The sequence below is a fragment of the Buceros rhinoceros genome, unplaced genomic scaffold (genome assembly GCF_000710305.1).
Source record: "Buceros rhinoceros silvestris isolate BGI_N320 unplaced genomic scaffold, ASM71030v1 scaffold1772, whole genome shotgun sequence".
Classification (NCBI taxonomy): Eukaryota; Metazoa; Chordata; class Aves; order Bucerotiformes; family Bucerotidae; genus Buceros; species Buceros rhinoceros.
The window spans coordinates 36,267-47,594 of record NW_010398112.1 but is presented as its reverse complement, the minus strand read 5'-3'; the positions used below and the strand labels follow the sequence as shown (position 1 = coordinate 47,594).

Here is an 11,328-nt window from a genome sequence, read left to right as displayed (position 1 = left end):
GATGGTCAAGAAGGAGCCAAAAGGGTCTTTTTTCCAGCCACATGAGATTCCTGGTACAACCACATCCTAGTCAGGAACGTCTTGTTATCACCATTGCTTATAGTTTCATCCACACTAATACTTCTAGCCTCTGTACCTGGAGTAGCCCAAGACGGCCATACTTGCACGAAGCTTTTAGATGTGTCAGCTGGGTTAGACTCACACGGTAAGAGGATCAGGCAGGGAAGGGGAAGATTAAAGGCCCCTACAGCTCAGTGAGTGAGGACAGACGAGTGGGTTGAATGCAACCATTTGCTGCAGGAGGTCTTTTCAATTCTTTGCTCTTGACTGAGTGTAATTCTGCTTAACTAGTTCCCCGGGGAAGAGTTGAAACATTTTGAGAAGCAGAAATGAGCATTTTTGACAGAGGCATAGTGTTTATAAACTATAAAAAAGAGATGATTTTTGAATTGTGATTCTCAGCTGGGTAGAAAATCCATCAAAGACCTGAGGATACTTCTGCTCTTGTTCTTTACCTTCCTTACATTATCAAAGAAAGAGACATAAACAAACAAACAAAAAAGGTAACATCAGAGGTAGGTGCCATATGAAACTTAATCAAGAGGCAATGCTAAGCATAACTGGTTTCCACATTCATGAGACATTCAGTTGTACAAGGCATTCTGCATTCATTAGCTTGTTGGGTCAAAAATGTGGCATATCACTTTGACATTCACAAACAGCCTGATGTAAATGTTACACAGCCTCAGCATCCAGCCTTGCACTTACTGATGTTTCTCCATCATTTCATTTGGCCCACTCTTTCTCTTCCACAAGTCACAATTCCAACTCTCTAATCAGACTTCCAAGCTTCATAGCTAACTCAGTGCTTCAGACAACTCTGTTCCTGCTCAACGAAGTGGACAGGTAGGAAAGAACAGATATACAAAAGGACAGATAAGTACTGGGAGAGGAGCTTATGCAGAACATTTATGATTTAAGGTATGAACAAAGGGAGCAGCCTTCAAGACTGAATACATACAACAACAAAGGGTTGCAGGTTTTACCCCCTTTCATTTAAACTGTCTAGATATAAGCCTTGAAATTGCATCATTCAAGATGATGGTTTGTTGTCCGGGTCTCCAGCTCTTTGTTCTTACTTTATGTGATGAGTTGGGAGGCAGAATAAAAATCATGTGATTTGTGAAATCTAATCTGCTTTGCTGCGTAATGTATTTGCATTGGTTTTGTACTTGAGCAAAGGTATAAACACCAATGGGAAAAAATAGGACAGAGTGAATCAGGGGTTTTGGGTCCTCTGTACACAGGATAACGAGTGCTAATTAACTCATTTAAGGCTTGGGATGCCCTATTCCTAAACAGGGATAGTCATTCTGCTTTAAATTAACATTCTGTTTTTATTCAGATTAATTTGCTTTAATGGATAGACATAGGAAATTCATAGTAGCAGACTATCTAATTTGGTTGATTTTACCTGTTTTGAGTCACCAGTCATCAAAGAATAGTTTAGTTTTATTCAGTATTCTAAATTATTTGCAGGTATTTTCCCCATGCTCTTGTCTTGAACATTGTTTGAAGTGGTCAACCATTCATGGCCACATCAATTTAAGTGGCCATCTGAATGCATGATTTAATACCTGTTTGTACCTGGTGCTGTTACTTTTATAAATATCTAGCCAACAGAGTATGTTGGAAAATCCACAGTCAAATATATATTCAAGAATGAGTTTTCAGTGATTGAGTGTTCAACACCAGTATGTGCATTCAATATGCATGCAGTAATACACAAGCTTACCAATGTTTGCAGAAAGCAAACATGGAAGGTGTGTGGCGACAGTCAAACTGATAGTCTCTTTAAAATGATAATGAATATAGATTTTTTCTAAATTCTCATTCCAGGATGATATCAGCCTTCCAGTCACAAACTCAAACAGCTGCGTAAGTGCCCCCACAGCCACCCAAGAAAGAAATGCAAAAAAGATTAAATAAGCCTTCTTGTCCCTCTCTTTGAGGATGCTGGGTTGTGTTCTGCAATACGGTCTGCAGCCCAATGTCCAGAATAGTAAGAAGCTGTTTTCTCCTTAAAGAATATTCCACAAAAAAGCATCATCACTGTGTACAAGTTCCCATAGACATGAAAGATTTCCTGACAGAAAGCCTGTATTTTTTTTCCTATCTTCATCCTATTACTCCCTCTCATCTCTTTAAACCTCTCCATTTCTCTTTTGGTACTTACTCTTTCTGACTTAAAGACATTTGCCATGCTTTTTGCCCAGCCATCCCCTAGCAAATACAGCACTGGTTGTTGCTGGCATGGCTGCAATGGTCACTCAGTAAAGAGGGAGTGCTACCAAACATCTGCCACTCCAGTATTCCTCCAACCTGGGGACAGATCCTCTTTCAGCTTCATCAGTCCCCTTCTCCCAGAAGTCATCCCCTTGTCTTTCAAAGGTCATTTCTTATCGTTTCTGTGATCGAAGACCGGCACAGTTGTATGCAGTGTCAGGCTGCCAAAAATAAATCAAATTGGCTCCTAGCCAGTGTCATGGTTGGCTGGTTGCCATGGCATGCTTGGCTGCTACTACCATGAGGCGTGCCGACCGTGCTACTTCTGTGTGTTGATGTTCATCTGCCTTGAATTTTACTACAATGGCTGTTTCGTGTTATGTGTGGATATCTTCCTTGGTGCAAACACAAGCAAAAGGCAAGGGCATTTCATTTGTATCCAGAAGATATGAAAGGAATAACTAACTAGATAAAGAGAAGGGCACAATTTTTAATGCTTAATATTTAATGTTTCTGGAGCAGGGGAGAAGCTGAGTGATTCTTCATACCAGTCACTAATTCCCCTGACAGCCCTCAGCTCTTCTTGTTATTCAGTTCCACATATTCCTGTGTCTTGGTAATAGCTGAGGAAATGGCTTCAAACAACTGTCTTGTATCCAGTATTAGTTGATCTGGAACCCCAGACATTCCCAGTGGTACAACAGGGCAGTTTCTGAGCAACCCTCAATGTATCAAAAAGTAGATGGATTCCAGTGTGGGTAAGGGATGAAATGAGTCAGTGGGCTTTGTTCAGCAGCAATGAGAGATTGATGTAAGAAGGACAATCTCTTAGTTCTCTTCACATATCTTGGTGGGTGACTTGCATACCAAGAAAGTGTTCTCTTAGATGAGCATCTTTGCCAAGACTTATATTTATAGGCTTTCTTGTTATGATCCAACTTTTGCCTCTTTGGTGTTGATATTATGCTGAGAGAGGCTCCCTTAGATGCCAGCCTACTACTCAACAGTACAAAATTCAAAAGTGGTAGGAGGGAATTTATACATTACATATGGATGAGGAGATGATCCTTGTTCTAATCTAGGTTGCATTTGCTTAAATCCGGAGAGTCTCCATCACAGTTACTGGAAAGAGTCTACATTAGCGCAGCTTTGAAGTGAGATCAGCATCCAGCACAGCAGACTATAGAAGATGATGGGCTACGAGGAGGAGAGGAGGTCAATGTCACACAATGTTAGTTTCTCTTTGTACTTTCCCAGATTTTCGAGTCTTACCTCCAAATTTGGCTAGCTCTCACATCAAAAGCACTCTTAGATTGTCAGGTAAGAATACAACAAAGCCTAGAAATGTGAAAGAGTAAATTGTGCCTAAGGAAACACATGGATCTTCTTTTGTTGGGAAATGAAGAATGCTTTCTCCTCCTTGATGAAATAGCTTTACAATGGAGCAGTTTCACAGCTGGAAGAAAAATCAGCCAGATTACCATTGCTTTGCATGTAAGCGGGACAGCAGCTCCCCCAGGGCCCTTGCAAGCAAGGAGAACCAAGAGGGACCATCTTCCCTTCACTTCCTCAGAGGGAGCAAGTCCCTACAGATCCTTTTTCATGGTTTAGGATTGAATCAGTTCTTTGTTTTCAGTTCAGTCAGCATATTGATGGAAGGACAATACTGGCTGCACCTAGGGAGCACTGGCTGTGTAAAGATTTGGAAAGGGAGGCTGCCTATTGTCATGTTCCAGCTAGAAGGTACAGCCTGTGCTATGCAAGAGGATTGCAGTTGTATAACTGGAATTTTAGTCTTGGCCCGTGGGTAGCTGGCATGAAGCAGAGTGCCCTCACTGCTGTTCCCGTTTCATGGAAGCTTATCTCTGCTGCTACACCTGGCAGCCGAGGAAAGCAATGCAAATACAGTAGACTTCCGTGACTGCCCCAGAGGGAACAACTCTAAGCAAGCATGCCAGCATTTTCTTGTCTGTAGTACTACTCCAGTAACAAAGTAAGACTATAAATGCTATTTAGGTTACCTGCAACATGCTGAAAGGTGTCAAAGTATGTGCCTCATCCTCAGTTGCTTTGAAATTTTTGATCTTTGTGTGTATCTACGTGGGTATAAACATTGCATATGTATTTCTCAGCCTGAATAGCATGGGTGCAAATAGCCATGTGAGGGGCAGGGTGCGGAAAGTGAAATGTCACAATTTTCCAGAGAGCAAGAAACCTACATACTACCTGTTACGGGTGCAGGATTTCCTCCTCTGTGGCCGGGAAATACTGTCTCTGGTCCCATGTGTGCCTCAGGTCTGCTGTTCTCTGAGGAGATGCAGCTCGCTCTGTGTAGGTGGGAACTGCACTAGTGGGCTAGTGGTGAAGCAAGACCTTACCTCTTTTTATGAAATCTTCGGTGTCACTAAGTATATTTACTGCTGACTCTGAAAAAGGCCTCTTGAGGAGAGCAGGTTAACCACTGTTTTTCACCAAGGATGTTCTTTTGGGACCTCAGTAAGAAATGCGTGTACGCTGAAGGCTGGTTAACTGGTTTATTTTCTGAAGGACGGATACTATAGGAAAGGTGATATCAATCTTTCATCTCATCTGGTGTTGATAACCATGAATGCTGCAGTGCCTGCACCCAAGCACTGCATTGGCCAAGCCCCTCATCGTTGATCATGGCATGCTGCGCAGTTCCTGTGCATGGGAAGACTGGCCAGCCTCATGCTTCTTCACATCTTTCTAGTATTCTTTCAGTTGAAGAAAGCTGTCAGTCTTGAACCTGTACAATACTGACCTTTCTAGATGGTATCCCAAGGTTTGCTGAGAGCATTACACTCTTACACATCTCCACGGGAAGGACATCTTACAAGCAGTGCAAACAGGTAGTGTTGTTTGAGACAATGCATACTAATGTCATGGCTCCCTACAGTCAAGGCAGGTGGTTAAACTCCACCTAGATTTTACTCAAAATCATTGTTTCCTTGTTACAATGTTTTCCGCAGTGGTCCAGTACAGCTGCACTCAAATCATCTTCAGAAAATGCTCCAAAATCCCCACACGGGAGAAAGGCTTTCTGCCATAAAAGATAACCAAATTTTCTGCTGAGGAGGGCTTGAATAGCAGACCAGTGGGCAGAATAGACATACAGACAACGAAATTTAAGTGGCAGCTGTTTGCTGTAGCTGCCAGCAGTGCTCTGCACCACCACCAATGTCATCTCTTTACACTAGGATCAAGTAGGCTGAACTTTTTAGATATAAAGTTGCAGAGTATCGGCTGGGATTTACAGCTCCAAGGAGCAGTACTTTAAGGATAGCAGTACTGACTGTGGTACAGATGACTGCCGTGTACAGAGGAAAGGGATGGGGAAAGATCACCAGGTTAGCATGATCAAGTTAGACATTCCTTGAGAGCTGGATAATAGGTACATCAATACTGGATTATCAGAGGCAGTGCAGTGATCACTTCCAATCTCTGTGGCACCCCGCGGACTCTGGTAAGATGAATTTGTACTCCCAAGGATCTATGCAAATAACTCGTAGAGGAACGTAGAAATTGCCAAGCCAGGTCAGACCTAACATCCATTTGTTGTACTTCATGTAGTGGCTATTACCAAATACTGCTATGGCTAGATTTGGGGTAAACTGCCTCACTTCTAGTAGGACTCAACACTGTCCTCTGCTGTCTAGGATTCGGTTTAGCAGTTAAGGCATGATCTCTTTTGATGCTAAATATAACTGTGGTTTTATATATATATATGTAATTGCTCAATATCCGATTGACTGTCAACAGCTTCCCCGACACCAATCAACTGTACAATGGCAGGAAAGTTCAGCAATGAATTTGCCATCATTGTCTTAAATATCTTTCTGGCTTGTATTACACCACAGAAAGAGCAAAAACTTCTCATAGCCCGACTTTATGACATTGATTATTGCACATAGCATCATATACTATAAATATATGCACAAAGAACATAGTAACATAGCTCGTGTTGTTCATCTCTTTCCAGAAATGTGTGCAATGTTTTTAATTACTTTTCATAGGACATTATTTCCACGCTTTTTATCATCTTCGCTGCTTTTCTCTGCACTCTCTTTAAATCTGCACATGTCCTTTATGAGATGATGTGACAAACACTGTACACATTAGTCCAGAAAAGGCTGTACTTAATTGCAGAAAGGCGATACTTTTGCTACTCATACCAGTCCTTACGCACACCAACATCTTTGCTTTTTGAAGACAGCTACCCAATGAGCACTGATGACTGCAATGACATCCAGGTTCGTGTGGATTTGGGAGTTCTCCTTTTTGTAAAAACACTGCATAAATATTTTATTTTTATTTGGTCTGTGAGATTGGGCAGTGGCCAAGACAACTAAAGGGAACGTAGGCAGTGACAGGAGGCTTGCAAATCCAGCCACTGGCATCGGCTCTATTGGTTAAGTTCCATCTCCAGTTCTGGACCTTCAGTAGACCCTGTAAAAGTCAAATTTACTCAGGCTCAATTTGAACAGGTCTCTAGCCACAGTTTCTCAAGACTGCATCTGTGGCGCAAGCTTGACTTAAAGGAGAACTTCCTCATTCCCTAGCTTTCCTTCTTGTTGGTGTTGAATGTCTTTCCGGCACAAAATAGAGACACCTACTTAATGATAATGTATGGGGGAAAAACTGAATGATGGAAAGTACTACTTTTGTGTGCTTAACTCTTCTCTGAGGGGAGTCTGGTTTTTCAGGTTAGTAGAACTGTGACTTTCTTCCTGGTTCTGTGTTCTCTGCTAAAGGCTCCCTTTGCCATATCCTTTAGCCCTAATGGCCTGTACCATGTAAAGAGCCTTGGCTTTATTATCACCAAATGTGAATGCGATCTGATGAAATGTTTCTGTTTTGTTTCTGTGTCTTTAGCTACATCACTGTCAGCATGGGGTACCAGAACAGAGCTTTAAATCTCAGCTGAGGTCCTGGCAGCCAGGAGCCTGTGTCGGACACCTGCCCTTTGCAGGGCTGCAGAGTAGTCAGGCAAAGAACTATGGAAACCTGGACAGGGCCCAGAGATGTAAAGGAAAATGCTCTTCTCCTAATGACAGGAAAAGTGAGACACAGGGCTTTATGTAAGTAAGTCTTAGATATAGGTCATAAGGTCCCTATTATCCAGTGTTGAAAGGACTACACACTTTTCAGCTGTACCTTGAGACAATAGCAAATGAGTCCTCTTTTCATTTTGAAAGAAAGCAGAAGGTGGAAGACACTATTCAATCGCTCCATCTTGCTTCAGCAAATATAGTAATTGGAAATGCTAGTAATGATAAACAGGTATTACCTGTAACCTACAGGGCTTAATGAAGAAGAAAATCTCTCTTGACATTTGGAAGACCATCCAAATCCCAATGCTAAAGTGGTGAAGTGCTGCAGAACCATAGCTGACAATGCACTGCATGTACAGGGAAAGGGGTGGGAGGGCAGGAGCAAGAGCTGTGATCAGTTTGCACGAGCATTTCCCAGTGCTGCTGACTTTGGCAGAACCATCTTAGCAGTTGTGAAAAGTATTTCCAAGACCTTACTGGATAACCATTTGAAGAAATGGAAAACGGAATAAAGTAAAAATTACATAAAGTCACAGTGATGGAAAGAACTTTTAAAAACCAATTTGCTGTACTTAAAGGCTTTGGGCACCCATTGATTTGGAAATGACACAAGCCACTAAGAGACATGTAAATGCAAGCTCACGTGGCCTAAGTCCATAACTGCCTAGTCTTTGGACAAGTATGGAAGTCCATCCCCTCACTGGGTGTGGGCTTAAAAAGGAAAGAGTTTGTATTTCAGCTTAGACGCCCTGTGTTATTTATTCCAAAATTTCCCTTCCAAGCTCCTCTTCTTCCTCCCTTCTTCCTTTCACAGCTTGTTTGGAGGCAAAGCTCACCAGCTATAGCTGCAGCTACAGGGATGAAAGGCAAGCCTCACTACCTTAATGTAAGGCTAGGGTTTCACCTGTGATTTCAGCATCAGTGTCATAAGCAATTCAGAGCACTCTTCAGTCATCAGTGCTGAAACAAGGGATATGCCACAGGAGACCAAGCCCTGGGCTGGAGCCTGCCTTGCTGCACTTCAGAAAGATGTACAAGTTCAAGGAGTCTGTGGTCTTTATCTCAAATCTGTTCGTAAATGATCTGTATGTTTCTTTGCCTGGGAGGGACTCAATGCAGTATTTTAATATGTCTCCTGCTTTCCCATGTGGTCAGAGGGGATGGAAATCTCCCACATTCATGGGATCTGTGAGGTTATCTTCAGTAGGACTGCTACAATTTAAACGAACAGCAATCCTGTCTGGCCCTTTGTCCGCATTCAAAGTCTGTTATTCAGTTGGTACACTAGGCATCCGGATGATGAAAGCACAGCAAAAGGAAGTAACGATTGCCACACAGTGAGCAGGCATGACTGTCACCTTGATCTCCTAAACCTGTACCACAACTGCACCTGTCCCACAGTATAGCTCCTGGTGTTTGGTGTGGACATTCAGAATGCTGCAGGTTTGCAGGTCAGTGGGACTAGTGCGTGTTTAAGAGATAGATCCTTCAGCATCCTTGGCACGTGCTTTCAAGCTTATCTTTTGGGATGAAGGTACTCTTTGCACAAACCCATCCCAGCACTGCTGCCAAGCATATGTTAGGAGACTTATCAGTGTGGCCAAATGTGGTGCCAAGCACAGGGACTGAAATTGTCCTCTCGTCTGCGACACAACCGCTCTCTCCTAAACACACCTGAGGCCCATCAGGAAGACAGGGGGAAGAAAGGCACAGCACTGCTGCTGAGCAGCACCATTTCTCTGGGTGAACATCAGGCTTCAGTCTGAAAAGATACTAACCCAGCACTGTTCACTGCAGTTCAAAAGAGACACAAAATGAGAAAGAAAACATTTCTTTGTGCCTCAAGCTAGAAACTCCCTTCACAGTTGAAGCCAAATGTGAGGAAGGTGGATGGAGTCACTGATTTTTACATCAAGGAACAAGATGAAAATTTCAACGCCTTTCCTAGCTGATGTAGCATGCAACTAGTTCTTGTCTTCAGTTCTGGCAAAACAGATATATGTGTTTCTATCAAACAGAGGAGTCAAGCCTAGTTAAAGTTGAAACCATCTACATGCAGGTCCTCTGAGTTCTGCTGGGCTGGGTTTTTTCTGTGAAACACCTTTTTTCATTAAAGAACCCTTTAATTTGTCAAAACCAAACGTGGTGTACCAGTACCGAAATGATGGGATTTGTAGATTAAAGTAGTGAGAGGAACCTTTGCCTTCTTTTAGATTAGCTAGCATGTGAGGGTCAGGTACTCCCTGAATGGGTCAAGAGACAAGACGGGCCCATGCCTTACCCTAGGAAGCTGAAATCCAGTGAGATTTATAAGCAAGCCATTGAACTGCTAGACAAAGTTTCCCCTGATCACTTCTGCTGGAGCTGTTCCACTTTGTGTAAATTATTTATTATTTGCTGGAGCCAGGATGTGGAGTTTGGTCTTTCCCATTCCAGATGAGTACTCTCACCACTAGTCTACAGAGTCAATGTTTTCCTCTGGCCTGATGAATTTTTAATGATTTATGGAAGTGGAACAGCTCCAACAGGAGAAGAAGAGAGATGTGTTCATTCATGTGGATATCTCACAACATTGCTCTGTGACCAGCAGGCAAGACCCGAGCCAAGGAACTTTACAGCAAATAAAATCAGCCAGAGGACCAGGGGAGACAACATGAGCACAGAACAGTGGGGTGCTGCTTCCTATGCCTCAGTGCAATTTCAAAGCAATTTCAGAGCAGCTTAGGCCTGGTGGGTTCATGCCTTAGACAAGGCTCTCTTCTGTAACAGCCATTGTCAAAATGATGGTGCCCAAGCCTAAAGTATGAGCAGCTCCACCTTGGCCAAAAACTTAGAAAGTCTGCAAGTTGGAGCTGTGGTAACTCTCAGCCTCTTTGGGCCTGTGCAGAGCTGGGCTTCATGGAAGACTTTGGCTATGCATGAGACAATGGAGCAGAGGCTGCTGCTTGGCCCCACAGCTAAGGCAGGGACACCTTAGGCTGGCAGTGTTAGCAAGAGGACAGCCACAGCCTGGACATACCTGCTGCTCTGGGGTCTTAGGTGATGTAACCTGTCCTTGTGCCACTACCACATGGGTGGCTGTGCATGTGGCATGGGACTGCCTTGCTGTGGCCCCATGAGGTCTCCCCAGCATTTGCAGCTGCCCCGCCAGGTGCCCTCATGTTGAAGTCAAACTCATTAACCGCCTAATTGAATTGTTATTGTGAAAGGCCGTTTAAACTAAGATGGCTACTGTAGGACAGCCACATGGGTTCGCTTGGTGCAGCACTCAGAAAGTTCAGAGGCTGGAAAGCCCTCCTGAACTGGGAGAAAGATGTTTGTTAATTTGTTTGTTTAAAAAAAAAAAAATCCCAGATTTGAATCAAAATCAGAATTACTGATGCTAGCTGCTGCCACCTTCAGAGGGAAGACTGCCATTGGCAACAAGAGTGCTCGCGAAAGGTTGTCCAGGCAGCTCCCTCCTTCCTTCCTGGTATGCAGTTTGAGTCTCTGACAACGGCCAGCACCAAGTGCAGAGCTGCCCTCCTTTCCCCTAGGTCTGGGCACTTACTGGGCATGCATCACACCTCTGGTCACAGAGATTTCTTGGGATGGAAGAGATGACTATGCAGTCTGATGTCCCACCTTAAGTAAAGATGTGGCTTTTCACCTCCCAACCCTTTCTCATGGGCACCCAAAGGATGAAGGGACAGATCAAGGAGGACCTGGCCTTTACAGTATGAGCTGAGGAAAGTGTCCAGCTGCCCACACAGTTTTGCAGGACAGGTGCTGTGCCTCCTGATTTCTCCATCCCTGGAGGGCTGTGATTAAGCAATCTCAGACAGAGGACTTTGGGCAGAAGAGAGGGTTGCTCTGCACCAGCAATGCCACTCCACGTTGTCTCCAAGTGGGTCTTCCCTACAAGTGCTCATAATTCAAAATGCCTCTTCCTATGTCCAGACTGTCATTGTGCATGTGATGACCTCCTCCT

At 43.6% G+C, this 11,328-nt stretch overlaps 1 protein-coding gene across 1 annotated transcript in view; it reads left to right on the top strand.

Moving 5' to 3' along the window:
• Positions 1-11,328, top strand: part of GAP43 (growth associated protein 43) — a gene marked incomplete at its 5' end in the record, with an annotated part of 24,000 nt that overhangs the window by 1,225 nt on the left and 11,447 nt on the right. The gene's annotated exons all lie outside the window — the stretch shown is intronic.